General features: G+C 39.6%; 1 protein-coding gene across 2 annotated transcripts in view; it reads left to right on the top strand.

The window, feature by feature from the left end:
• AKAP13 (A-kinase anchoring protein 13) overlaps positions 1-27303 on the top strand; it is a 324337-nt gene that overhangs the window by 95328 nt on the left and 201706 nt on the right. The window lies entirely within an intron of this gene.

Here is a 27303-nt window from a genome sequence, read left to right as displayed (position 1 = left end):
AATATAGATAAAACTACTAAAATTTTAATAAAATCTGCTTCGTTTGGTACAGCAACAGTCTTAAAGTTGCTCACTGTTTTCCAAGTTTTTTATTTTTAATTGTGAGGTCCCTGATTACTTAGTGATGCTGTTTTTGTGATTGAAGGTGTTGTAAACAACGAAATAAATGTGCTAATGATGTCTTTATTGTACATATGTGACTTCCTTTACAATTGTGAGGAAATCTGTACAGCCATCGCTACAAAGCCTATGTAAATATAGAATGTCTGATAGAGTGTTATTCTATAGATACATTCTTTGAGATTTACTTAGTCATTTAGCACATTGAGAAGCCATACTAGAACTAGTGCCTGTATCTCTTGAGTCCTGAATTATGATCTCTAATCCTTAGGGGACTTATGGTCTGAGCCGCTTGTTTACAGCAGACTGCATACAGCAAAACCATGTGACTGCTAATATATATAATTTTTACGAACATGGTACACGAACCCTTTAGCTCCAGAGCCCTTCTCACTGTCAAGATAAAAGCATAGGCTTTTACCAGAAGGGGTAAGGAATGAGGGATGCTGTCCAATGATAAAAGAAAAAGTCAGGCACATGAAGCAAAGGTAGATATTTATAAAACAAACAAAATAGGCCCTACTACCACCCCCACACTAAGCACTATGGGACATAGCAACCAAGTCAACTGGATGTTAGCAGCAGTAAACATATCCTCCCTCAGACTAACAGCTGAAAAGGAAGCAGGATTTTTAAATTTCCGAGGGAGGAGGAGGAAAGGGCTTTGGATGCCTCTTATCTCAGGCCCCAGGCTTGTTCTGGAAGAGATCTGATGAGGCCAGGCGTTAAGCTCTACAGGGTACAAGGAGACAGTGGGTGTCAAATGTCAAGAATAAGGAGACCTGGATGAATCCATACTTTCGGTGCCAGGGAAAGTTTTGCTTCCTTTCTCTCTTAGCACCTTACTTTTGTGGTGATGAACCAACCCCAGCAAGTGTCCCATATAGTCAGCTCTGTGAGAGGGAGTGAACTTTGTGGGAGAGGTCAGGGTGGGGAAACATTTGATGAGTTCTAGGAATCATTGTATTTTAGGGGTGATTGAGCCCAGTCATCTGGAAGAGTGAAGAAACTGAGCTACAGAGAGATTGAGGAATTTGCCTAAAGTTTCATAGGGGTTGCAACAGATGTGATCAGGTAGCAGAAATTATAAATAATTGAGTCTAGCCTGTGTGCTCCAGGCAGGTCAGGTCACTAGTTGGTTTGAACTTAAGATTCAGAGTAGCTGCATAGAGAAGTCAAAGTACAAGACTTGGTGTAAGTGGGCTTAGTAAGAGGAAAAAAATAAAGGTACCACTGGGAAGACTGGAAGGAAGAGAGGAGTATTTGAAAAGATAGCATTGTGGTCCTCTTTTGGGGTGAACCCATAAGGGTTAGAATGCCTTTATGTACTGTTAGACACACTGGAGAAGAGTTTAATAGTTACTACTTGAAATCTCCCTTAAGTGGACGAAATTAGCCAAAATGTGTATTATACCTTTTGATAGAGGGAAGTCAGTAATAACCATCCCAATGAGTTACTTGATTGGGTATGTTGTATTTAGAGCTTCCTCTTCCAAGAGGAGGATGGGTGACTTCTTAGCCCCAGACCAGTGAGAGGAAAGCCAAGGCCCTGGAACAGGAAGCATTTGTCTCCTAAAGTACATCTCCTGCAGCTCTTTGGTACTTGTGTTTATTAGAATAATTTTCTTGACCAGTTTCAAAAGTGTTCCAGTGGGCACAGGAATGATGGGCACATCATTAACACTTCATGGTTAATGATGCTCCAGAATGGATGGCTGTGGCCAACAGAAACCGAGAAGGTTTATATGGGTGATAATTTGCTGACTGAAATGACCATTAGAACACAAAAAAGGGGACAACTTGGGGTGCATTTATCAGATCCTTTAACTATAAATTCATTTTTCTGTGGTCTTGAACATACCTCTCTAGGTCTCCCTCAGGAAAGCCAAAAGGCATTTTCCCTCTATAAATGAAATACTTTTTAAAACCAGAGAGGTACTCAATGTGTGATGTAAATTGTGTTCCAAGGCATGCTCTGAGACTAGATGTGGGCTGGTTACCACTACCTGCCATATGTTTGGGATAAAATCCACATTTATTAGATTTTCGAGGGGAAGAGCCATTCCAATTACAAAATGAATTTCCAGAACCCCAACAGATCTGGCTTATTATGTCCTCCTTGCTTTCTCCTTTTTCTTGAATACTCATTGGTTTTGCTTCTGGGAGGAGGCAGAAGCATTCTGAGGATAGAGGAGCATTGTTGGAATATCTTTGCACTGAATGCCTCTTTTCACTGAAAACGTACCAAACAAAACAATATGTAATGATTAGAATTATTTCTGTTAGGACAGGGGCCATTTCTTATAATGATGTTGTTTGTCACAAGACACATGTTAAGGTTTGGGTAATATTTCTGCTGTAGAGCCAGGGTAGTGAGGATCAAAGGAGTGACTAACTTGTCTAAGGATGCACAGCTGTGGTGGATGAAGAGTTCAAATCCTGCAAATGACTCCAAAGCCCATATAACTAGGGGAGATCAAAAGAGCATTTCATTTGACTCATATTTAGATCTTGAGAAAATCTTATTGGAGTGATTTTCTGCCACCACATTGGATTCTTTTTGACCCTGGACTTCAGTTTCCAGCTTTTATGAAGACTTGGACTCTGTGCCATGAATTAGTGTTCTCTCTGTGTGCTGATGAGAACAGCTCTCAGAGCCCAAACAGTTCCAGAAGGTGGGGTTGCACAGCAAGGGGATGTGCTCAGAACGAAGAGGTTTTAGAATTTTTATCAATTATAGCAATTTATTCTTGAATAAGTGTAGTTTGCATAAATAATCACAATTCTGAAGGGCCACAGAATTTAGGTTGCTTCAGCTCAGCATTCTCAGGCGGCTCCTTGTAGGAGAGAGAGCCTATGTGGTCATGGCCACATTTTATCAGTTCTTCCTGGGAAGTGTGTTTCCAGAGCAGTAGTTGAAATAACCTGGCTTTGCCCTCTACTTGGCTGTTAGGTTCCATTTTGCTCCTACAAAGAGAGTTTTATCAGCTTTCTGATCTCTTAAATGAATTACCTGCTTTTGCCTTAACAATGCATATCTGATGGGTCTACTCCAGCATTTTGTAGGCTGATGGCCTTTTCCAGCCAGATCTGAGGTCTGTAATTATATAACAACACTTTGTCACCAGTGCCAGAAGAAATAAGGAAATCAAGTGTTCCTCAGTCTAGCTTCTGATGGTTTTATAGAGTAAGAACTTTAGTTTCCTTCTGTTGGGCTTTTTCATCAGTCTCCAGAAACTTGATTAGAAGTCACTAGGTCCTGCATTTGTGAGTAGCATTTTTAAATTTTTCTTTGGCAGTTGCAGAGTGGATGCAGATATATACAAAGGGCAGGGCTTTTCAGGGCCTGTCTGCAGGATGACTTTAAAATCACTTGGTGTTTCCCAAGCATCTGAATGTCTGCTGCGTAGAGAGGGGCAGGGTTTGGAGTAGAAATTTCCATGTGGTTCTAGTGAAGAAAGGTATTGTGTCCAAAGAAGACCAAAATGTTAAGGCTCTGTACTTTTAATTCATTCAAAAAGTATTTGTGAATCACCTGTTAAGGAAATAGAGGGTCTAGTCTCAGAGGGATAGGTTCTTTCACAGGGGCTCCAGTGCATGAGCATGACCACATAAGCGCTACCTATCCAAGTGTTAGATGAGTTCTGTAGGCATGAGGGTTCATAGCAGAAAGAGTGAGATATTAGCAGAAATAGTTGAGAAGCCTCTAGGGAAGATGGGGGCTCTCTGAGCCTGGGTAGGCATGCTGTGGAGAGAGGGAAGAACAGAGAGACGGAAATAGTATTTTTTTTTCTTTTTTAAAGATTTCACTTATTTATTCGAGAGAGAGCAAGAGAGCACAAGCAGGAGAAGTGGCAGAGAGAAAAGGGAGAAGCTGGCTCCTTGCTGAGCAAGGAGCCCAATGTAAGACTTGAAACCAGGACCCTGGGATCATGATCTGAGCTGAAGGCAGATGCTTAACTGACTGAGCCACCCAGGCAACGTGGGACATACAATGTTTGATGGAAGGCATGGACATGGTGTTGTCGGGTGGTGAGGCATCTGGCTTGAACTGGGGAGGACAGTTCACATGGGAGGATACCTGGAGATGATTTTCTGTAGAGCTGCTCTGTTCATTACAGTAGCCACCAGCTGCATGTAGCTATTTAAGTTAATATAAGTGAAATAAAATTAAAAATTCAGTTCCTCCACTGCAGAGTGCTCAGTTGTCACACATGGCTATCACTGCAGAAAATTCTGTTGGCCAGCCCTGGTGTAGGGAATGTGGGATTTTACATAACAGGGTGGAGAGCAGCTGGAGATCGTCTGGCCAGGCACACAGCATGATGCCAGCAGGGCCCAAAGAACACAAGTCAAGAGAAAGGCTGGAGATGGGGGACAGGAAGATGGTGAGGTGCTGTCAAGTGGTAGGCCTATCGCTTCATCGTTGCAGCACACCAAATGGAATGTGAAGCTGGTTAAGCTGTTCTGAAGAAAGAACCTACAGGTTTGGGCTGATAGAATGACAGAAAGTCTCAGAGGAGCCACAGATATGACCATTGAGGAGGTCAGTGTGAGAGGCCAAAAATGGCACAGCACCAGGGAGTGAGGCACGTTCGGCAGGAGCTGCCTTGGAAGCCTGAGTGAGAACATATCTGTGCAACAACCAGAGGGTGGGAGTGAGGATAAAACAAGGCGATGCAAACCCATGTCACAGGTGATGGATAGAAACTTTAAATAGACGTGGTTTGTAAAGAGACCCATCCTGAGGCACCTGGATGGCTCAGTCAATTAAGCATTGGACTCTTGATTTCAGCTCAGGTCATGATCTCAGGGTTGTGAGATCGAGCCCTGCGTCAGGCTCCACACTCAGCAGGGATTCTGCTTGAGATTCTCTCTCTTCCCCTCTCCCCCTCATCCCCTGTCCCACCTCAAATAAATAATCAATCTAAGAAAATATTAGAGACCCATCTCTATATTGATGAAAGCGAGTAAATGTTCTACTTTGTGTGGCTTCCTCTTGCATCTTTAGCATATACACTTGTGCTGACAGCGCTCTCCCTGGTATGGGTAGAAATTGAAGGTGGAACTGTTTACTGAGGACCTTCCATTATGGTGATCTATGTTATCTCCTCATCCTTGTGAGGCCCATATGATGGATGAAAGAACTAGCTAGGAAGAAGTGAAGCAGGGATTCAAACTCAAAATCTTACTCCTTTATCTGTTACGTACAAGTAAGGATGGTTTTACTCTCAGTTCCTCAAATTGATACTACTTCTCTTGGCCTTGTTTCTTGAAGCCTTGGTGCTTCTCTCACCTTTTACATTTAGTGGATGTCTTTAGCACTGAATTCTACTTGTCATCTTTCTGTCAAATTTAAGACATGGAGCCTATCCAAATTGTTTACAGCAATAATTAGCATGTGGGGTGATGCAGACTGACTTCCAACTGGACTGTTCTAGAGCACTGGTTTTCAGAGCGTGGTCCCTAGCTAGTGGCATGAGCATCACTAGGGATTCGTTAGAAATGAAAATTTTCAAGTCCTGCCCCATACCTACCAGATCAGAATGTATGGGGATGCCCCCCCCACACACACACACCATTTTTTAAATAAACCCTTCAGATTTGCTGATCCACCCCAAGAGTCTAAGCATGAACCAAATAAACAGGATAGTTTCAGATGCCCCTTTCTTACAAATTGAGGCTGTTTGGGTAGATTTAGGGCTTTCCACATGGCTGTTAACCCCTCACCAGCCGTTGACCATGCAGGTACATGGGAAATGACACGCATTTCAAAAGGACGGATCTGTGGTAGATTCCTAAATAGATTATTGCTAGATTATTGACTCAGAAAAATACCAAGGTGTGTGACAAGAGCACAATCTGGTTACCTTTTAGCAGAGGCAGTAGTGATTTTCAGGTATGGAAATTAATGTTCCCCCTTGTTTTTGACATTTTTATATCCTTTGGATTTCTTGTGAGTACTTCCTTGTGTGGTTGTGAATAATGAAAGCCAGATCTGCTTGGTGTAGCTAGTTAGCAAAGCAGGTCGTCATGCTAATGGAATTGGTAATGCCTGGGTCTTGGAATGAGGTGTAGACAGGCATCTTCCACACCTGATTTTTGGGCAGCAAAAATAAAAACTATTTTGAAGTCAGCCTTTGGGAGTTTAAAACTCCCAGGCCATGCTGACTCGATGATGCTTCAGGTAAACCACTTCCCACTCTGTGCTAGCGTCCAGCTGTGCAAAAACAGTGTTTGTATCTGTTTCTCTCTGATGAAATGCAGTAATAAACCCCCTACACCACCCCCAACACACACACACACACACACACACACACACACACAAGAGAGGATTCATCTTTCAGGATTCATTTCCTGTCACTTGTCTCTGTTGAGCCCTTCCTGAACCTTCCACTTCCTGTGGAATCTGTCACTCCTGCCTCCATGCCCCAGCTACTCCATACAGACTTTTTAAAAAAGCACCTCAAACACTTCATGAATGGGCTTTTGTTTACATGCCTTAACTCCTTTTCTGTGTGCATCTTGAGGGCAGAGATTCTATTTAAATTGGTCATTTTGTTTTGGTTTTTGTCTTGTTTTGCTTTCATTTTAACTTCTGCTTCTGTCACTTCTGCTTCCTTGCACATTATAAGTCCACAGTGCATTTGGTACTGACTCTTGGTGAAAAATTGAATTGCAACCCACATTGTTTCATCCTTCTGTGTTGTATAGGCTGTTTACTTGGAACTCTCTTGTGTTTACCTCTTTCCATACTAACTGAAACCTTTTCAGTTGGCCTGAGAAACCTATGGATTAGAAGAAAGTGTTTTCTTATTTAACAGTTGGGGAACTGGGATAGCAAGGTTTATATTTTGAAGTTCTAGTCCATTCATGATAAGACTAAAGGTTTTAATTGCCGTCTTTGGAATTTGCTGTGCCATCTGAGATGTGAGGCTATTAGATTTATTAAAGTCAGCCCACTGAAACTGTAATTGAGAAATCCATAAATAGCTCCACCAGATAGAACACTAGGAATATATTTATAGCAGCAGGGATGTAGAAGTTACATTTTCCTGAAAGGTACACTAATTTTTTGATTGATTGCTGGACAGGTGATATGCATCTTAAGTGCCTTTTCTCATGAGTATATATTCCTCCTCCAGGAATTCTGTTTCCTTTTATGTGAGGATTGTAACTAAGGGTCTTTATCCTTGAGTACAGAGAACATCATCTGTACTACCAGGGTTTTTGTTTGTTTGTTTACTCCTTTCTAAACCTAGGAGGAGCCATTGGCCTTGTACATCATTCTTGGAGTCCTCCATAGAGTCCTGCATTTGGATTATCTGCTAACCCTGTGTGATATATGGAGCATCTAGCAGCTGGGGTGGAATTCTCAGCTGTCTCTCTTTGTTATGTCCAGAGAAGGAAATGTGAGTTTTATCTTACTACTAAGGCATTGCTACATTCCTTTTTTGGTCCATGGGAGCCAGTAATCTGATTGTAGGCTTATTTTCTACCATTCCTATCATCTTGAACTAGTTAGTTAGAGGCCAGGGGTGATCTTAACCTACCTGCATGACTTTGAATTCCTTCTTGGTCACCTCCTGCATTCTTGAACACTCTACTTTTGAGTAAAGCTTATTAGGTTTTGGCAACACTGCCTAGTTCATCCTGTCATGGGTGGTTCAGGGTCCCAGCCAGCATAATGTTAAGAAGCTACTACTATGGATATTTCTCTTGGTCAGTATCTTTCCTCCACAAGTCTCCCATTTTCCAGGTCTCCATGAAATTGGTTGCCACGTCTGTGGGTGTGCTTGTATGTCTTTCATATCTTACTAAGTCTTGGAATTAAAAGTGGGTCTTCTTGATTCTGAAACAAAGATGAGTGTTTTAAGAAATGGTGTAGTTGAGATTCCAGCCCCAGTCTTCCTGTTGAGCTGGGATTGTGATGGTGAGTCCTTGGTCACAATGTATGCGTGTGCAGTGGAGGGTGGCAGAAATGCATGTTTATGAAAATGGTAATCATCAGATTACCATTCAGTCATTTATTGAATACCTTCTAGTACTTAGTCACTATACTGTCTCCTGTGTTCATTTTCTCCTTCAGTCAAACACTGACAGCCTTGTTTTTTGTATTGTATTTTGTATTGTAAAGGTGGGGTAGTAGGGCCAGAGAACTCCAGTCACTTGCTGAGGTCATGTGGCTAGTAAGTGGTCGAGTCCATACCAGGCCACTCTTGCTTCAGAAGTTTGAGCTTCTGGTGTCGGTGTGTCAGTCTTAGAGCAGTGTCTGCTCTTACCATGCATGGTATGGGAAGCAGGCTGTTGCTGAAGACCTGTGAAGGGTGTTGATGGGTTATTGAAGATAGAATGAGACACAGAAAAGTGGATAGTAGGGAAGAAGAGGCACCATTTAGGGACAGACACTAGACCTCCTGTGATAATTGCTCTGGTTGAGCACGGTACAGTGGGTCTACTGGTTCTCACATTTGTGCCACCATGGGAGTCACATACAGGGTTTATTCACACCCAGACTGCTGGGCCACAGCCCCAGAATTTCCAATTTACTATAGTTGGGCAGGGCTGAAAATTTGCATTTACAGTACGTTTCTGGGTGATGTTTGCTGCTCCTGTGACAGCACTTTGAGAGTTCTTGTAGAGAAAAATGACTCTGAGTAAATAGGCATGGGTTTAAATTCATGCTCTAGTACTGAGGTGCTTTGGCAGCCTTAGACTCTTTATCTGTAAAATTCAGCAGCGAAATACCTATATTAGGGTTTCATGAGGATTAAATATGACTTTTTAAATGACAATAATATCTAGCACTTTTAAAAATTTTATTTTATTTATTTATTTTTTTAAATTTTAAATTCCAGTAAACACACAGTGTTATATTAGTTTCAGGTGTATAGTATAGGGATTCATTAATTCTTTCCATACATCACCCAGTGCTCATCCTGAAAACTGTGTATATAGAACTTCTTGAATACTTACTAAAGTACCAGGTACTTTGAGATGTGCTTCACAATTATCATGTATTCTTCAACAGTTAACGCACATATAAAGATTGTAGCACATACAGTAGTTGCTCAGACATTTCTGCCTTTCCCTGTCCATATTTAAGAAGGCTGGGAGATGGGTAAGACGCCTTAGATAGACTTTCATAAAACTTATTTGTTTCTTTTTAAAATTTTAACAATTTTAAAAGGAAAACTTAAAAAGGGTATTTGTGTGAAATGGTTTTACCAGTAATACTCAATAAGAAAAATGTTACGGTCGTCTGAAATGGTAGACTTTCTTCTTATGTCTTTATGGTTTTTAAGTACAGTGGATTATTTAATGCTCAGATAGCTATTATTTATCAATTAGGAAGCTTTTCTAGCTTTAAGAAAACTTTATAATTTTCCTTTGAAATTAATCAAGTTTTTTACTCTTTCTATGCTCCCTTATGACTGCTTTTCTCAAAGGGTTTGTTCCAGAAAGCCAATTTTGCCATCTAGTTAAAATTCTTTACTCATAATTAAATAAAACCAAAAAATAGTAAAACCTGTAACTTTATTTAAGGCTTTCTTTAAAAAAAAAAAAAAAGGCTTTCTTTGAGAAATAATGTCTTACCAGCAGAGGCTGTAAAGGAAGGTAAAGACCTGGAGATTCTGAAGTATGGGATATTTTTATTGGGAACGAATGGGAACATTTATTTTGTTCCTTCTGTATGCTACATACTTTGCATACCTTCTTAAAATACTGGTGGTTACTTTATATAGTTGTTGAGGGGGTTAAATGATAACTAATCAGTATAAGACAAAACAGCACTGGCATATAGTTAGCAGTTGAGGAAAAGTCATTACTGTTGTTTCATGCACTTCAGATATATGAATGTAATAGATGCAGTTTCAGTCCTCATAAAGTTTACAATCTAGCAGTTCCCAGAAAGGATTTGAGGTGGTCCCTAAAAGAATCACAAAGCTAGTGACAAATGAAGCTGGTCTTCCTTGTCATGTGATTGCAAAGCCTGTGGCCCTGCCTTCCAAAGCAGTGCCTCCCATTCTGTATTGGAAGTTTACCTTAATTTTGATACAGTTGACAGTGACCCAGTTGCCAGCTTTGGGTATCATCCCTTGGTCTCCTGGTTGATTGTATCCTGGGTTAGGAGTAAGATTTGACCAGGTGTGGTTGAACTTGACCTGCTGGTTTCTCCTCCCTAGGCATTGCCCACACGGGGCTGGCTCAGGGAGGTGGAGGAAATCTTGATCTGCATGCAGTGGGTGAGGCATGTTAGGTTAGATTAGGGAAGGAGACCGGATACCTACTTAGGAACAAAAAAAGCATTGTCTTTTCTTGTTTCATGCTTTATTGTAATCATGAGACGATAGGAGGGTTTGACAGTTAAAGGGAGCCCCATGGCCAAGTAGTGACACAAGCATTAAAAGTGAAGCTTAAACATCTCCATGTCTTTTTTTTTTTTTTAAGATTTTTATTTATTCATTCATGAGAGACACACAGAGAGAGGCAGAGACACAGGCAGAGGGAGAAATAGGCTCCCCGCAAGGAGCCCAGTGTGCGACTCGATCTGGGATCCCGGGATCAAGCCCTGAGCTGAAGGCAGACGCCCAACTGCTAAGCCACCTAGGCATCCCATCTCCATGTCTTGTTGACGTTCAGGTGGTTTGATATGATTGTAATGAGGATTTGAGGAGGCCTTTTCTCTGGAGAGAAAGGCAAGGGCTAGGTCGTGGAAAGGCCTTTTGTACTAGGAACTGAAGGGACGTGCTTAGGAGTTAGGATGTAATCCTATTGGCCATCCATGAGTTCCTGGTCAGTAACTTGATCAGATTGTGTTCTGGAGACTTCTGTACTTTCTCTTCTGTTGGATTGGGCTAGCCTAGAGGCCTGGAGACCCAATTTCATGGATGACTTTAGAGGAAAGCCTAGAGAACTGACCATGGAGTAACCCAGGAAGCTAGGTGAGTAAGTGTGCAAGGTGGGTGAGGGCAGAAGTCATGCTGGTAGATTGAAGTTACAGAATGTCTCTCCCTACTTCAGTCATCTGCTCTGTGGGATGGAGAGAGGGAGGGTGGGTTGGGGAGTCCAAGAGACTGATTTATCTAATCCCTTGCATTCAGTCCTTTTAATAAATTTCCATCAAGAATAAAAATCCTTATATTCTCTTCATTTTAACCAAATAGCTGGTCTTGTCAGCAAAGGGGAGATTGTCTCTTTAAGTGTTGGCCTCATTATTCTAGCTGATCCAGAGAGTTGTGAAACATTTGTGGGAGGGAGAGGTGTTTTTTTGTTTGTTTGTTTGTTTGTTTTCAAGCCACCAGCCAACACCCTATGACCAATTTAGTTTTGCCTAATAAGAGTAAACCAAGAGGCCTGGTTGTGCATTGAAACAAAAAGTTCATTTAGATTTTTGAAAAACTCTATTTTAAAGAACACTTGCCATTAAGGAAACCATATATTCAGTGATTTCCAAACTTTTCTGTAATATGACTCCTTTTCTAGCTGAAGTTTCCAGATTCTTCCCCAGTTTGGAGAATGGTCTCTAAAATTACTCTGCACCAAGGATTCAACAGGCTTATTGAGCGCCATCTACTGGTGTGTGTTAATGGACCAAAAAAGGGGGGCTTGGAAACCTTTAAGAATCTGTGTCTCTTAGTGTTGGAAAATTACGAAGCTGGAAAACAGTATTATTTTTGATTATTATTAGTAGTAGTATTTAAAATAAAAGTTTTGTGTGCCCATGGGAAGGGGGATGCTTTTGGCTGGAATATAGATGTATGATTAAAAATGAAGAAGGCAAGTGGTAGGGATTTCACTGACCTGTATGTATCTTTACCTGGCAAAAGGTGAGCCTGGTAGAAATAAAAATTAAGTTTAAATTTCAGATAAAATTGTTAAATATTTTCTAGCATTGAGATCAGTCAGAGTCTATGTATATGGAATGAATTTAGTTTATGCCAAAAGTCAGTACATTTCTCAGTGTATTTCTGTTATGTTACTTCAGATACTTTGGGGCATCTTTTAAGGAAAGCTTTGTAAACAGCTTTATAAACAGACTTGCTGTCCAGTCTGGAACATGGGCTTTCTTATGAGGGGAATGGAGAGATTCTGAATACTTTTCCACTTCAGAGAGAGATAAGGGTAAAGCCCCTTGGTTAAATAAATAGGAAGGATGCCACTTGTATTCTTTTCTTGTCCCTTGTCCTTTTGAACTTAGTTCTATTTTAAGTGACTTTTTTTTTTTTGCTTTGTTTTTCTTGTTGGTTTATTTTTAAGTGACTTTTTAAGGACCACTGACCTAAAAAGTTGGCATAGCTAGATCATTAGTTTTTAGATCTTTTAATTTTTCATCCAGTCATCCTAAGTATTTAAATGAATTGAAGAGAGGTTATTCATAGAAAGAGAATCAGGTTAGGGATTCATTCATTCATTCATTCATTCATCCAATATTTATTGAGCACTTTTAGCAACCATTTACACTTTTAAGCAGTGGTGTTGCATTGAATAAAATATGGGATCCCTGGGTGGCTCAGTGGTTTAGCACCTGCCTTCGGCCCAGGGCGTGATCCTGGGGTCTCGAGATCAATTCCCACATCGGCCTCCTTACATGGAGCCTGCTTTTCCCTCTGCCTGTGTCTCTGCCTCTCTCTCTTTCTCTCTCTCTCTCTGTGTCTGTCATAAATAAATAAATAAATAAAATATTAAAAAAAAAACCCAAAAAACAAATATAACCCTTGGCCTCATGAAGCTTACATAATATTTAGGAGGAAAGTAGGAATTCAGGGAAATACTTAAAAATATAAGTACTCTTAGAATTCATGTATATGTATAAGTACTCTTAGAATTTATATATATACATATATATATATAAGTACTCTTAGAATTTGTATATATACATGCACACATGCACACGTGTATATATATAAGTATACATTGTGTGTATATATATATATATATATACACATGCAAATAAATATATGTGTTAGTAAAAAAGTGCTATGGGGAAAAAAGTCAAGATAGGTACGGGAGCTGGAGCAGAGGAGTTCATATTTCTTTGTGATGGTTGAGGAAAGAGGTCTTTCTCTTCCACTTGAAGAATAATGATTATTAGTGCTATATAAAAGTTGTTTGTGATTATGTTTGATCTTCCAACCATGTATAGAAAAGTGCATGAGGCAGATAATGTCACTAACCTTCCATGCCTTTCCATGGACTCTAAAGGCTGAAATCTTTGGCATTTCTTTATGCCTTGTCTCCTGCTTCGGTGTTTCCTATGCAGAAACCATGGCACATTACTCCTCAGGTGGGTCCTGTTTGTTCAAAACATGTAGGAATTGATTTAGGCAGACAAAGGGTAAAGTCATTCCAAGGAGAGTGATGATTTCACTCTTTTCAGAACCTTCCAGTGGCTTGGCATCGCACAGAGGAAAAAAAATCCAAACTCCACCCTCGTCTCCCATCCAGTGCTTGCTTACTTTACTGGTCTTCTTTGCTGTTCCTTGTACATGTCAGTTTATACTTGCCTTGCGCTTGTCATTCTCTAGGCCTTGAACACATGTAGCTTGCCTTTTTCAGGTTCCCACTCAAATGTGACTTCCTGTAGTAGCCTTCCCTGACCATCCTATCTGAAATAGCTTCTCTCCCCTACTTCAGACACACTTTTAAGCCCTCTACTCTGTCCTTTTCTTGGTAATGGAACTTTTCCCCTGATGTTTGTTTGTTTGTATCTATCTATCTATCTATCTATCTATCTATCTATCTATCTATCTATCTATCATCTATCTATAATTTTATTTATTCATGAGAGACACAGAGAGCAGAGACGCAGGCAGAGGGAGAAGCAGGCTCCATGCAGGGAGCCCAACGTGGGTCGTGATCCCAGGTCTCCAGAATCAGGGCCGAAGGCGGTGCTAAACTGCTGAGCCACCCGGCTGCCCATGATGTTACTTTTTGAATTGGATTGTCTTTCCTGTTGAAGTATAAGCTCTGTGAGACCAGGAGCCCTGTCTGTTTCATGTTTATTCCATACTTCTTAAGAGTGCTTGACTCCTGTTTGATGATCATTAAATATTGTAATGAAAAAAATTCCTTTTGCTGACAAACACACTGGACTTCATGTGTTTATCAGGTTTATAGCTATTAAGTGACTCTTATTCTTGAGCCCATGGTTTTACTACTTCACTATCCTGTGGTGATACTGTTAGATTAGCATGTTTCATTTAAGAAATGGTGGGTGCTCAGTAAAATTGAAGGTGTGCATATGTGTAGGCACATGCTTTCTGTTTTGCAATGGTATCAGTTGCCAGGAAAATGTTAGCTCTTCTGAAAATCATACAAGCTACTGTGAGGAGATATTTAAAAAATCAGTAAAATTGCACTGTCCAGTGATTGGGCTTTGGGTTTTGTTCCCCCCCCCCCCTTCTGGTAGACTTTCTATTTTCTAGCTTGACAGCAACATCATGTATTTATTTTTGTTCTTAGATGCTTGGAGTACTGCTTTGCTATGACTCTGCCTCATAAATTTGTCCTTTATTTACCTAGAACACTCTCTCTGGTAAGTTATGCAGCACAAATGTAACTTATGTGTCCTCCTATAATTAAAGCTTGTGGTGGTCTCTCTCTTTCTCTTTTTTTAAAGATTTTATTCATTTATTCATGAGAGACACACAGAGAGAAACAGAGACACAGGCAGAGGGAGAAGCAGGCTCCTCACCAGGACCCCAGGATCAAGCCCTGAGCCAAAGGCAGATGCTCAACCACCGAGTCACCCAGGCATCCCTGTGGTGTTCTCCTTTTGAGTAAATTTCAGTATAGGGAAGGCCAATGGTATTTCAGGGTGCTCACAAGGATAGAAATACAAGATTGTTATTTCTTTGAGGTTTGCTAATATATGATATTTTGTTGACTTCATTATAATATTCAGGGTTCAGAAGCTCTCAGATCTGACCTCTGTTTCCTGAATGATTTTGGATTCAGTTTGTAGCCCCTTTCACCTTTTCCCACATGTTACCCCTGCCCACTCATTGCAACTATCTTCTCTTTCAAACAATATGAAATCAGGCAAGAGAAGATTCTTGCTGTGGCTCCTTCCAATGGCCCATGTTTGAGATGGCCCTATGGGAAACCTCCTTCCCCAGACTTTTGCTCAGCATAGCATCCAGAGTCTCCTTTAATTCCTGCAGTACCTGATCCTTGATTTTCCTGCACTGCTTTTTATACAGCTATAATCATTGCTTTTTCTGTTTCTTTCTCCCTTAAAAAGACTTGGAACCCCAAGAGAGCTTGTCTTGTCTTAGTATTTTTGGTATCTGCTGTAGTACCTCACTCAGGCGCCCAACCAGTGTTTAACTAACTGAAGGAAGGGATAAGCAAAACAAGCTTAAGTATTTTTGCTTATGTGTAACACTTTAAATTTGTTTTTTTTAGAAGGATGAAATGTTTTTGGTTCAACCCAACAAACATAGCCTGAGCACTTACTGTATATCAGGCCCTTTGAAGGGATGTTGAGTGTCCCAGTTTCTTCTCTTGCTTCACTTATAAATGACTTAGCTTTCAGAATGTATGTTCCTGCCAAAGAGGATCTGTGTTGAACCTTGAGCAGCATTGGGCTCCACAGAAGCTTTCCTGATCGTTCTCCTCAAGGCAGAGTTTGGGCATCCATCTCCTCTGCCCCTAGAGACGCCAATTACATCATTTACCATGCGGCATTCTGTCTAGGCTCCTGGAAGGCAGGCACCAGGAAGTATTTATAATTCTGGTACCTGGTTGATAGCAGAGACAAAATATTAAGCAGAAGGCCCTGGGTGCTTGTTTAGCATGAATGGATGAATGACTTTGGGCTGTGGTTATGAGAACAGAAGAGAAAGGAAGGTAATGAACAAATTCAGATTAATTATGTTTCTACTAATTCACTTATCTACTTGATGAACTGGAATAGAAATTTTATACTAGAGGTGAAAAACAGTGAAAAATATATATACATAATATATGCTAAAGGGATTTTTTTTTTTTTTTTTTTTTTTTTTTGGATAAAGTAGGCCTCCATGCTTAGTATGGAGCCCAACGTGGGGCTTGAGCTCACAACCCTGAAATCAAGACCTGGTCTGAGAACAGAGTCTGATGCTTTACTGACTGAGCCACCCAGCTGCTCCTAAAGGGAATTTTTCTTTTTTTTTCTTTTGTATAAAGATTTTATTTATTAGCATGAGCCAGGGGGAGGGGCAGAGGGAGAAGCAGACCCCCAGCTTAGCAGGGAACCAGATGCGGGACTCCATCCCAGGACTTTGGGATCCTGACCTGAGCAGAAGGCAGGTGCTTAACTGACTGAGCCACCCAGGTGCCCCATAGGGAATTTTTATTTTTTATTTATTTTTTGGGGGGGAATTTTTAAAGTAATAAAATATTTACAAACATTTTAGGGTTAATTTACATATCAACATTAATGTTTAATGTGCATATTTTCAAATATTTCTATTTCAAAAATAATCCCAACAGTAATGACTAATAGTCCTTTGTATATTTGATAGCAATGTTATTTGAAAGTCTGTTAACTATCATTCATTCAACCTTGCTTTCTATGAAATTAGTGTAGATTAACAGTTGTATTTTGCTTAGATTATATCATCCTGAAAGGCTTTCCTTGTTACTGAGGGTATTATTAACAACAAGATGGGGTAAAGAGAGAAATCTGAAATATTTTAGTTGGTGTAAATGAACTATCAGGAATCTAGGAAGTGATATTTATTTTAGTTTAGCAATTGAACTCCTTGGAAGATGTGAGAAAATACATGATCTAAGTTTTTCACTGCAGACGGCTCAGTTGTAGCTGCCATTAAGAAAGAACAGTATGGTCTTGTCATCTTTCTTGGTGGCACATGAATTTGGGTTTCTCTTGGGTTCACAAGGTCCTGTTTCTGGGTTTTGAGGCACAGGTAAAGAGAGATGAGTGATGTGTTGCACAGAGGCCCATCTACTGCTGGGCCTCATGCAAACTGCAAGCAGTTCTCAAGTTTGTTGCTCTTCTGTCTTCAAGTCTGTCCTCTCTTGCCCACCCTGAGGATTGCTTAGGATTAAGTCTTTTTCTTGCTGCAGGTCCAGTCCTTGTCTCTTTGGGCACCACTGATCTGCCTTCTAATTTCTGATTTCTCCTCTTCTCTGCTTGGCCTGTTTTTATTTGGTCCATTTCTCAGGACCAGTTTCTGTTCCTGCCCTCCCGAGCAGGACACTAGGGTCTAGACCTTGGTTCTCGGCAACACAGAGAGCTTGTCCGCACCCACGGCTGGCTCACAGGTCCGCCTCACCAGCCCAGACCTCTTCTGACAGCCTAACCTGCTTGCCACCTGTTGGGTGTGTGTCACCTGCTGATATGTGAGACTTGACATTTAAAGCTAATTGGCCTCTTTTTCACAAATCACTCCCCTAGCCTCTTCCCTCTATTTTTTCCTCGTGAGATACCCCTTGTCGTGTTTACTCTATTTTTGTCTAGCCCCCAGCTAGTCAGCTACTGTATTTCATCAACTTATTTTCAACAGAATGCCTTTCTCACATGTATTTCTTTTCAGATTGTCTTACTACCATAGCAGTTTAAGCTCTTTTTGCTTCCTTAAGTCCTGTTTTTGTAATGTTTCCCCCACGTGGTTTCCTCACCTCTATTCTCTTTTTCCTTCTTTAGGGCACTGCTGTGGCATAAAAACCTTTCTAGAATGTTTGCTGCTGTTAATATGTCACCCTCCACCCCTCTCCCCATAGTTTTCTTTCAATACAGAGAACACAAGGCTCTCCTTTTTTCTCCTTGCCCACACAGGTCCAAGTATGAATCATTTGGCTTGCTGTTTATATTCTCCATGAGCTGATCTCTGCCACCTTTATTCATTGATATAGGTCTTTAGAAACTTCTTGTGCTAGGTAGCCACTGTGTGAAGTGGATACAAGGACACAGTTCTCGCTATCCACAAGCTTCATACAGTGATGGGAAGTATGTATAGTTGACCTTTGAACTGCATGGACCGATATATGTGGATTTTTTTCATAAAATATATTGGAAAATTTTTTGGAGATTTGCTACAATTTGAAAATACTCACAGATGAACCATGTAGCCCAGAAATATTGAAAAATTAAGAAGTTGGGTATGTCATGAATGCATAAAATATTTCTAGATCCTAGTTTATTATTTACTACCATGACATTCACAAATCTATTAGAAAGAGTTAACCATTTATCCAAATGTAGGCACACAAACATTCAGACTGTGCATGGCACCACTTGTAGTTAAGAGAAATGTAAACGAACATGAAGATGAGTATTTGAATCATGAGGCACCTCTTGGTGCTCTTGTCTTGAGCTCATGGGTTGCCAGTAGCCACTTAAAACTCTGCCCGAGGTGCCCCAGGTGCATCATCGAAGGAGCAGTTGGGCTCTCCAATAAATTGCATATGGCAGTGATAAATGATTTCTGGGGGTTCTCACTATTAGTAGTTAGGTTTTTGGGGAGTCAGAAGTTGTATTTGGTTTTTTGACTGGGCCCGCAGTGGTGGGTGAGAGTTGGTGAGGGGTCAGCTATATGTTGTTGAGGGGTCAGCTTATCACGCAGTAGGGTTAGATACTGTTTTTAGTTGCTGTGTCTTAGCCTTCTTCACAGAACATGTCTGCAGCCTTTCTTTATCTTCTCTGGTGTTGACAATTTTGAAGAATACAGTAATCCCTTCCTTTCTTCAAAAGAATATTTTTTATTTTTCTGATGTTTCTTTGTGACTAGATGCATTCTTGGCCAGAGTGGTACATAGATCATGTTGTATCCTCATTTGGAGTATCTCATCTGGAGGTACACAGTGTTCCTCTGTCCTGATTGGGTTATTTTGATTACCCTGTCAAAGTATTGGTAGATTTCTTCACTGAATAAATACTACAGTTTTTCTTCTTTGCAACTAATAAGTAGTCTGTGGGGAGACACTTGAAGACAATGTAAACATCTTCTTCCTCCTCAGAATTTCTCCCTAGATTGATAATTGATAATTTTTGCTAGAGTGAATTTTTACCAGTTTGGTTGCAAAGTGATTATTTTTCTACTCTAACACTCTCTGCTGGTCTACCTTCATCATTCTGTCATCTGCAGGGAATCTCCCTTCCCTGTTTAATTCATTTATCTGGTGCTAGTATAGACTGAGGACTTACTATTTTTAAATTACTTATAGTTTGCTACTGTTTTTTTATTGTTTTGGTTTTCAGATTGTCCATATTTGAAAAGAGGAAGCCACTTCAATGTGCAACATGTCCCCAACCTTTTTTCTTTTCTTCTTTTTTGAGCACTTCCCTATTTTCTGTCAAAAACAAGATGTTCCAGGCTCCTCTTGTACATATCCTGACCCTAGGCCTGGTAACAGCTATTTCTTGGAGCAATCTTGGTTCCTTTTAATGGATAAGGATGTATAGTGACCAAGAGCTAAGCAGGACGTATGCTTAATTGTTACCAGGTGGCCCTCTGTTGTGTGAACCTTTAATGAAATTGAAAACTAGCTGCCTTGATTTTCCAAGAGAGAGAGAAACTTAGTTTCAGACTATGAAACCAAGACTCTCAATCTTTGGTTCCTTTAGGAAATGATTGGGCAAAGTGGTTTATCAGTTGCCTATATTATATTTAAAGGAGAAAATGAAACTAATTGCATGAATGCAAATAACTGAATTGTACAAGGACTCACTTTGGAGTAACTCTTTTGGTACTATAATCATTGCCCCCTCATGTAAAGATAATATTTTAATGTTCAATATTTACTTTGTGTTATCTCCTTTCACTTTCCCCATATGAACATTGGGTATAAATCTTGCTATTTTGGCAAACTGGGCAATTGATTTGGAAGTCCTATAAACTCCTTTAAGATTCTTAAATGAAAGGCAGTTATTGTTATGATTCATAATTCTGGAACCCTGTAAGAATATCTTTACTAAATATATGTCTGCAGGATACAAAAAACAGTCTCAGAAATGTAATTTAATTTTGCACCTTTTAACTTTGAGTATTTGGTTACATAAATCATTTATTTGAGAAATTATTTCTTGGAAGTTTTTTATTGTGAAATAATTTCAAATTTATAGGAAAATCGCAAAGATAGTACAAAGAAATCACATTTACATTAAACCCAGATTCACTGTATTATGCTGCCATATTTGCTTGATCGTTATCTCTCCGTTTTTTGAGAGTAAGTTGCAGACATCATGCTCCTTTACCCCAGTACTTCATTGTGTATTTCCTAAGAACAAGGATATATATACTCTTATATAAACAGGGTACACTTCTGAAAGAAATTGAGGAAGACACAAAGAGATGGAAAAATATTCCATGCTCATGGATTGGCAGAATTAATATTGTGAAAATGTCAATGTTACCCAGGGCAATTTACACGTATAATGCAATCCCTATCAAAATACCATGGACTTTCTTCAGAGACTTAGAACAAATTATTTTAAGATTTGTGTGGAATCAGAAAAGACCCCAAACAGCCAGGGGAATTTTAAAAAAGAAAACCATATCTGGGGGCATCACAATGCCAGATTTCAGGTTGTACTACAAAGCTGTGTTCATCAAGACAGTGTGGTACTGGCACAAAAACAGACATATAGATCAATGGAACAGAACAGAGAACCCAGAAGTGGACCCTGAACTTTATGGTCAACTAATATACGATAAAGGAGGAAAGACGATCCACTGGAAGAAAGACAGTCTCTTCAATAAATGGTGCTGGGAAAATTGGACACCCACATGCAGAAGAATGAAACTGGACCACTCTCTTGCACCATACACAAAGATAAACTCAAAATAGATGAAAGATCTAAATGTGAGACAAGATTCCATCAAAATCCCAGAGGAGAACTCAGGCAACACCCTTTTTGAACTTGGCCACAGTAACCGGAGAAGGACAAACAGTGTATGTTCTCATTCATTTGGGGAATATGAATAATAGTGAAAGGGAATATAAGGGAAGGGAGAAGAAATGTGTGAGAAACATCAGAAAGGGAGACAGAACATAAAGACTTCTAACTCTGGGAAATGAACTAGGGGTGGTGGAGGGGGAGGAGGGCGGGGGGTGGGGGTGAATGGGTGACGGGCACTGAGGGGTACACTTGACTGGATGAGCACTGGGTGTTAGTCTGTATGTTGGTAAATTGAACACCAATAAAAATTAATTTATAAAATTTAAAAAAAAACTTAATATTGAATCATTCTTCTATTTCTAAAATAAAATCTAACTTTCCATGGTATATTTTCATCAAAAAAAAAAAAATAAATAAACAGGGTACAATGACCAAACCAGGAATTTTAACATTGGTGCAGTATTAAACCTGTCTCTCTCAGATGTTGCCAGTTGTCCCAGTAATATCCTTAATATAGCAATTTGCTTTTACCATTTGGCTTCCAGCCCAGAATCATGAGTTACATTAGTGGGCCAGTTTCTTTAATCCAGAGCAGTACCTCCATCTTTGTGTTTTATTAGTGACATTTTGGATAATACTGGCCAGTTTTTTTTTATAGAAGGCCTCTCAACTTGGGTTTGTGTGATTTCTAATCATGACTAGATTGAGGTTATGCGTTTTTTGGGGGGAATGCTGTGTTGTTGTGTCCTCAGTGGGTGGCATCAGGAGTGGTACTGGTTTGTTTCATTATTATTAATGTTTTCTTTTTTGATCACTTGATTCAGGTGGTATCTACCAGGTTACGAGCTTTCCCTTTAATTTGCTAGTAAGTAGACTATTTAAAAAATGGGGAATTTTTTTCTTTTAAAAATAATCCATTGAAAATATTAGAGGGGTGCCTGAATGGCTCATTCAGTTGTGTCCAACTCTTCATTTTAACTCAGGTCATGCATTATCTTGAGGTTGTGGGATTGAGCCCCATGTTGGCTCCCTGCTCTGCTAGGAATCTGCTGGAAATTGTCTCTTTCTCTCTCTCTCCCTCTCCCCTCTACTCACATGTGCACACACTCTCTCAAAAATAAATCTTAAAAAAAGTATAGGAAAACAAGAAAACCATGAAGTACATTAAAATTGGCCTCAGCCACCATCTGGGAGTACATACTTGCTAGTAAGGTTTTGGTGTTTTCTTTCTTTTCAGATGTGTTTTGAGCACCTATTCCTTTTTATTCTTTACTTTATTCATTTATTCACAATGAATAAAAGATGGGGCTTACATTCTGATAAATAATAATGGCTAGTATTTCTTTATTGAGATACAAATGACTTATAGCATTGTATTAGTTTTAGTGGTGCAACATAATGAATTGACATGTATGTATTATAAAATGATTACCACAATAAGTTTAGCACATATAGTTACAAATTTTTTTTCTGGTAATGAAAACTTTTAAGACGTATTCTCTTTGCAACTTTGAAATATAGGATACTGTATATTAACTATAGTCACCATTTTGTATGTCAACTATTATACATATACATTATACTTAAAATTATTGAACATGTGTTATGTGTTAAGCACTGCTGTAGGTGCTTCACTTTTTTAAAAAAAGTATGTATGTATGTATGTAATTCATTCATTTATTTATTTATTTATTTATTTATTTATTTATTTATTTATTTATTTATTTATTTGAGAGGGAGAGAAAGCATGTGTACTAGGGAGGGGCAGAGGGAGAAGGAGAGAATCTCAAGCATATTCCACGATGAGCACAGAGCCCAACACAGGGCTCGTTTTCATGACCCTGATTATGACCTGAGCTGAAATAAGAGTCAAATGCTTACCAACTGAGCCACCCAGGCACGCTAGGTGCTTCACTTTTATCAGTTATTTAATTCTTAAAACCATATGAGGTATGATTGTCCTCTCTTAAGGCAGAGAATTTAACATACCCCAAGAGGTTAAACAGAAAGTGAGGTGCCATGGCTGTGATTCAGAGACCATCCTCTTACCTACTGCTGTATGTTAAAAGCCAGATTTGGAAGTTAGAAAACAAATTGACTTAAGGTGGTAATAATATTGATCTTCCGTGAGCAGAATTCTTGCAGCATTGTTATCCATGGACCTGGGATACTTTGTACTTGCCTTGGGTTTTCTCTGATGGCCAGTCCTCCACTCTTGTTCTCATAAGCAGTCACTTACCTAGATTGGGCCTGCCATGTCATGTCCTTGCCTTCCCTATAGAATGTGTCTCACTTTTCCTCTGTCCCCTTCTGCTAATCTATTCTTGATGTGATGGTTAAAAAGGAAAAAGAGAAGCCCTGATTTGTTGTAGCATTTGGCAGTTTCAGTGGTATAAATATTCCTGTTATTGTTGATTTCAAGCTGTCAGTGCCATATCACTGAATGCAAGGTTGGCAAGGGGTGTGTGCTGGGGAAAATGCGTAGTAGCACACCATCATGATAGAATTTCTTTCTGTCATAGAGATAAAATAGATGTAAACCTCAAGATTATAGGTAACAGGAAGCCGTGGTAAAATAATTAAAAAGGTATGAACCTTGAGTATTTATTGCATATTTTTAATATAATTTACTTAATTCGGAGCTTATTTAATAATGGCTGTGTTTAACAAGTGGCTTGCAAAATTCCTAAAAGCATAGCAGTTGGCTCTCATGAGCCTGTCCAAGCCAGCTCCAGCATACAACTGCAGTTATCTGCTGCTGATTGGGCCCACCGCTAGAAACCTTATGGCTGACACTGTCTTGCCAGCTGAGACCTCAGTGCTGGCCCTTCTTTGACCATTCCTCCCACAAAACTTCCTAACTATCTCATTCCCCTCATCTCCAGCTAACATCTCCCCTGTTTGCAAGGCCTTGTCCATTCCCACACTGTAGTTCCTTTCTGCCACAGCTCTGATGCTTTTCCTTTGCCTGTTCCATTTTTCCGTAAACAAGATACTGTCCCTGGTTAAAGGAGGGCCCCAGGCATAACTAATATCTTGGAGCATGCAGAGTCTGTCAGCAAGATGTTGGGTCTCTTGTAGAGAGAAAATCCTTGATCTACAAGAGGAAGATCTGTTCTTTGAATTCCAGATTAGAAATCTGAGTAGGAAGAAAATTTTATTTTTAGTTATTAATAAAAATATATAGGTGATTATAGAACCATTAATATATATCTACTATATACATAAGTTAAAGATGGGGAGAATTGAGATCACAGCTGCCATTTAAAATTTTTTTTTTGGCAAATAATTGATGCGTGGCATTTAGGGCTACAGTGCATTCATATTTTGGGGGATCACTTATACCTACAAAATGGGGCCTATTACAGATTGTCTTTTTCTATTAGTCTTTTGTCATCTGTTGGAAAAATAATCAAGACCCTGACAAAACTGTGAGGTTCAAGGATACATTTCCCATTAATGAAGAAGCAAGGAAGGTATCTTTGTAAGGAGAGAGCACTCTTGTTTCTTCAGTTTCTGGAGGAGTGGAGATCTAGATGCCTCTCTTCCTGGGGCTTTAGTCAAGAACATCTGGGAAATTTCCCTGGTTATTAATAAGTTCATCTCTTGTCATTAGATGCATGACAGACCTACTAACAGATCAGCCAGATTGACCTGTGTATTCATTCCATAGGGCATGTCCTTCCATGAGCCATGAAATCATGTACCAGAATATTCCTCAGGGGAGTTGTGGTGAAAGCAAGCACCTCCACAAAAATTCTTACTTAAATGTGTTTTTCATCCTGATTTTTCAGTCACCACTGTACTAGCATAATGTTGTGAGTCCACCTGCAGTGCCTCTAGGTGTGCAGGGCTGCTGCAGGGAGTAGGAGTTGTGTCGCTAACCTGCCAAGTGAGAGCATCAGTTGTTTGGGTTTTTTGTTCCCTGGGACCTGACCACAGTGCTGAGGGTACTCCTCCAGGGAAAACAGGTCCTTTTGTGCCAGGTGCCTGTGGAATCTGAATTTCAAGTAACTTTGAGGTGAACGAGGCATCCTGTGTTCCCTTCTATTTAATTTTTTGGGTAGTTTGATGTAACATTAAACTATTGAAGCTTATGAGAGCAGTTTAAAGCTTATTACTTTTGGGAATAAAGAAAGAAGTTGATGTGAAAGCTTTGTTAAAAGGATTTACCCTCTCCTCTGCCCCCAGTTAAAAGGACATCCCAGATATCACTTAGTATCTTGAGCACAGAGTCTTCTAGCAAGATGTTGTGTCTCATATAGAAAGGAAATCCTTGATCTTAAGAAAGAAGATATATCCTTAGAATTCCAGGTTAGGTATCTAAGTGAAAAAAACAAAACAAAAAACAACCACACGCACTTTCTACCCCCTGTAGAAGTCCACACTGTAAGTACTTTAGGTTGGCAGGCGACATAGTCTCCATGGGAACCGCTCCACTCTGCTGTGGCTCACTGTAGTGTGGAGGTAGCCACAGACCGCATGGAAATAAGTGAGCGTGGCTGGGTTCCAAGAAGACTTAATGTCTGGACACTGAAATTCAAATGTCATATAATTTTCTCATGGTAAAAGGTATTTTTCTTTTGTTTTTGTTTTTTTTTCCCCATCCCTTAAAAGTGTGAAAACCTTTCTCAGCCTTTGAGCCATCTGAAAACAAGGGGAGGAGCACCTGGGGGCTCAGTCTGTTAAGTGTCTGTTTATGGCTCAGGTCAAGATCCCAGGGCCCTGGGATGAGTTCTGCATTGGGCTCCTAGTTCATTGGGGAGCCTGCTTCTCCCTTCCTCTGCTGCTCCCCCTGCTTGTACTCTCTCTCAAATAATAAAATCTTTAACCAAACAACAACAACAAAACCAAAAAACAAGCAGAGAGCTGAGTTGTGATCATGGATCATAGCTTGCCAACCTGTGCTCTAAAGGATGAAATTTTAGAGCTTTCTTTCACAATTTTTTTTCCCAGGTTATAATGGTATTTCAATACCTTGAGAAGTTTATTCTTCTCATGTGCTGCAGACATTTCAGCTGATTGTGGTTTATCATGCAGAAGGGTATTAGACATTTTGCCAACCTAAGCTTTTCAAAAATTTTTCCAAGAAAGGGACTTACACATGAGTCTCAACTAAAATTCTAAATAGTGACTGCAGCCAATGAATTCTGTTTTACTAACTCTGCTATTCCTTGTGGTAGGGTGCTTTGGAACTTTCCAGTTCAGCATTTATAGGAAGTCACAGCTTATTTGTAGCTCATTCTGACTTCTTACATGTTGTATTAAGCAGATTGGAGCCCCTACCCAGGTTCAGGGCACTGCACAATACACTGGGGATAAATGAAGAGGTGGGGACATTTGGGACTTTGGGAAGTACTTTGAATTCTGTTTCCAGAATCAACCTATTGGAGCATTTCTGCTAACAGACTTGATCCTAAGCTCGACGTTAAAATTTTTGGTTTTCAGTGTTAAATAAAACACTACCTGCTGCTCTGTTGTGCTGGTGGGTTTAGTAAATTGTGGCCACAGGGTGGCATAGTTCTCTAATAGTCTTCTTTGTAGCTAAAATAGAAAAACAAAACAAAACAAAAAACAAACGTGTAAGGTAGGACCATTCTTGCCCCTATTTAATGCTAAAGTAACCTGGTTTTCTCTAAATTGATTTTTCAAAAGTGCATTATTCTTTTTTCCTTATTTTTCATAGTACATTATTAAGATTTAGATAATACTAAACCTCAGCGCTTTAAAATCTTTTGTTTATGTTGACAACATGAATTGTATAATATTTATGATTGGGAGAATAGTAGTTAGGACTATATTTTATAGAATATATTTATTTAGACACTAATCTCAATTAAATCTAGAAAGAGTATTTGCAAATAAATGACAAAGATATCAATAGTTGCAAAGTCATGGACAAAGGTTTTGACACAAGATTTTTGTCTGATTCCAAGGATTTGAGGGAATGGTGGGTAAAGAATAGTAGGGATTCCAGATGGTCAGGAAACACATAATTGGAAAAGTGATTGTCCCATAATTCTAGATAAAGAATATCATAATAGACTGAGAGCTGAATGTGTTCTAAGAGTTTTCATGTATTAACTACAAGAAGAGAAGGTATTGTCTCTTTACATAGCCAGGGAATATGGGATTTAGAGAATTTAAGTAAAGTCTTTATATGTGGAACTTAAACCCAGATTTGACTGGACCCCAAGCGTATGCTCTTGGCACTCTTCCACTTCCAGGCCAGCTCATTGGAAACTCTTCTTGTTGGAGAATGAGTGGGTTTGGCAGTGATTTCTGAGATTCAGAGTTCTTACTGCCACTGGAATATGGGTCAGGGGGCATTT

Source organism: Nyctereutes procyonoides, unplaced genomic scaffold (assembly GCF_905146905.1).
Source record: "Nyctereutes procyonoides isolate TBG_1078 unplaced genomic scaffold, NYPRO_anot_genome, whole genome shotgun sequence".
NCBI lineage: Eukaryota > Metazoa > Chordata > Mammalia > Carnivora > Canidae > Nyctereutes > Nyctereutes procyonoides.
The sequence above is the reverse complement of the archived record's forward strand: the minus strand, read 5'-3'. Positions and strand labels throughout refer to the sequence as shown.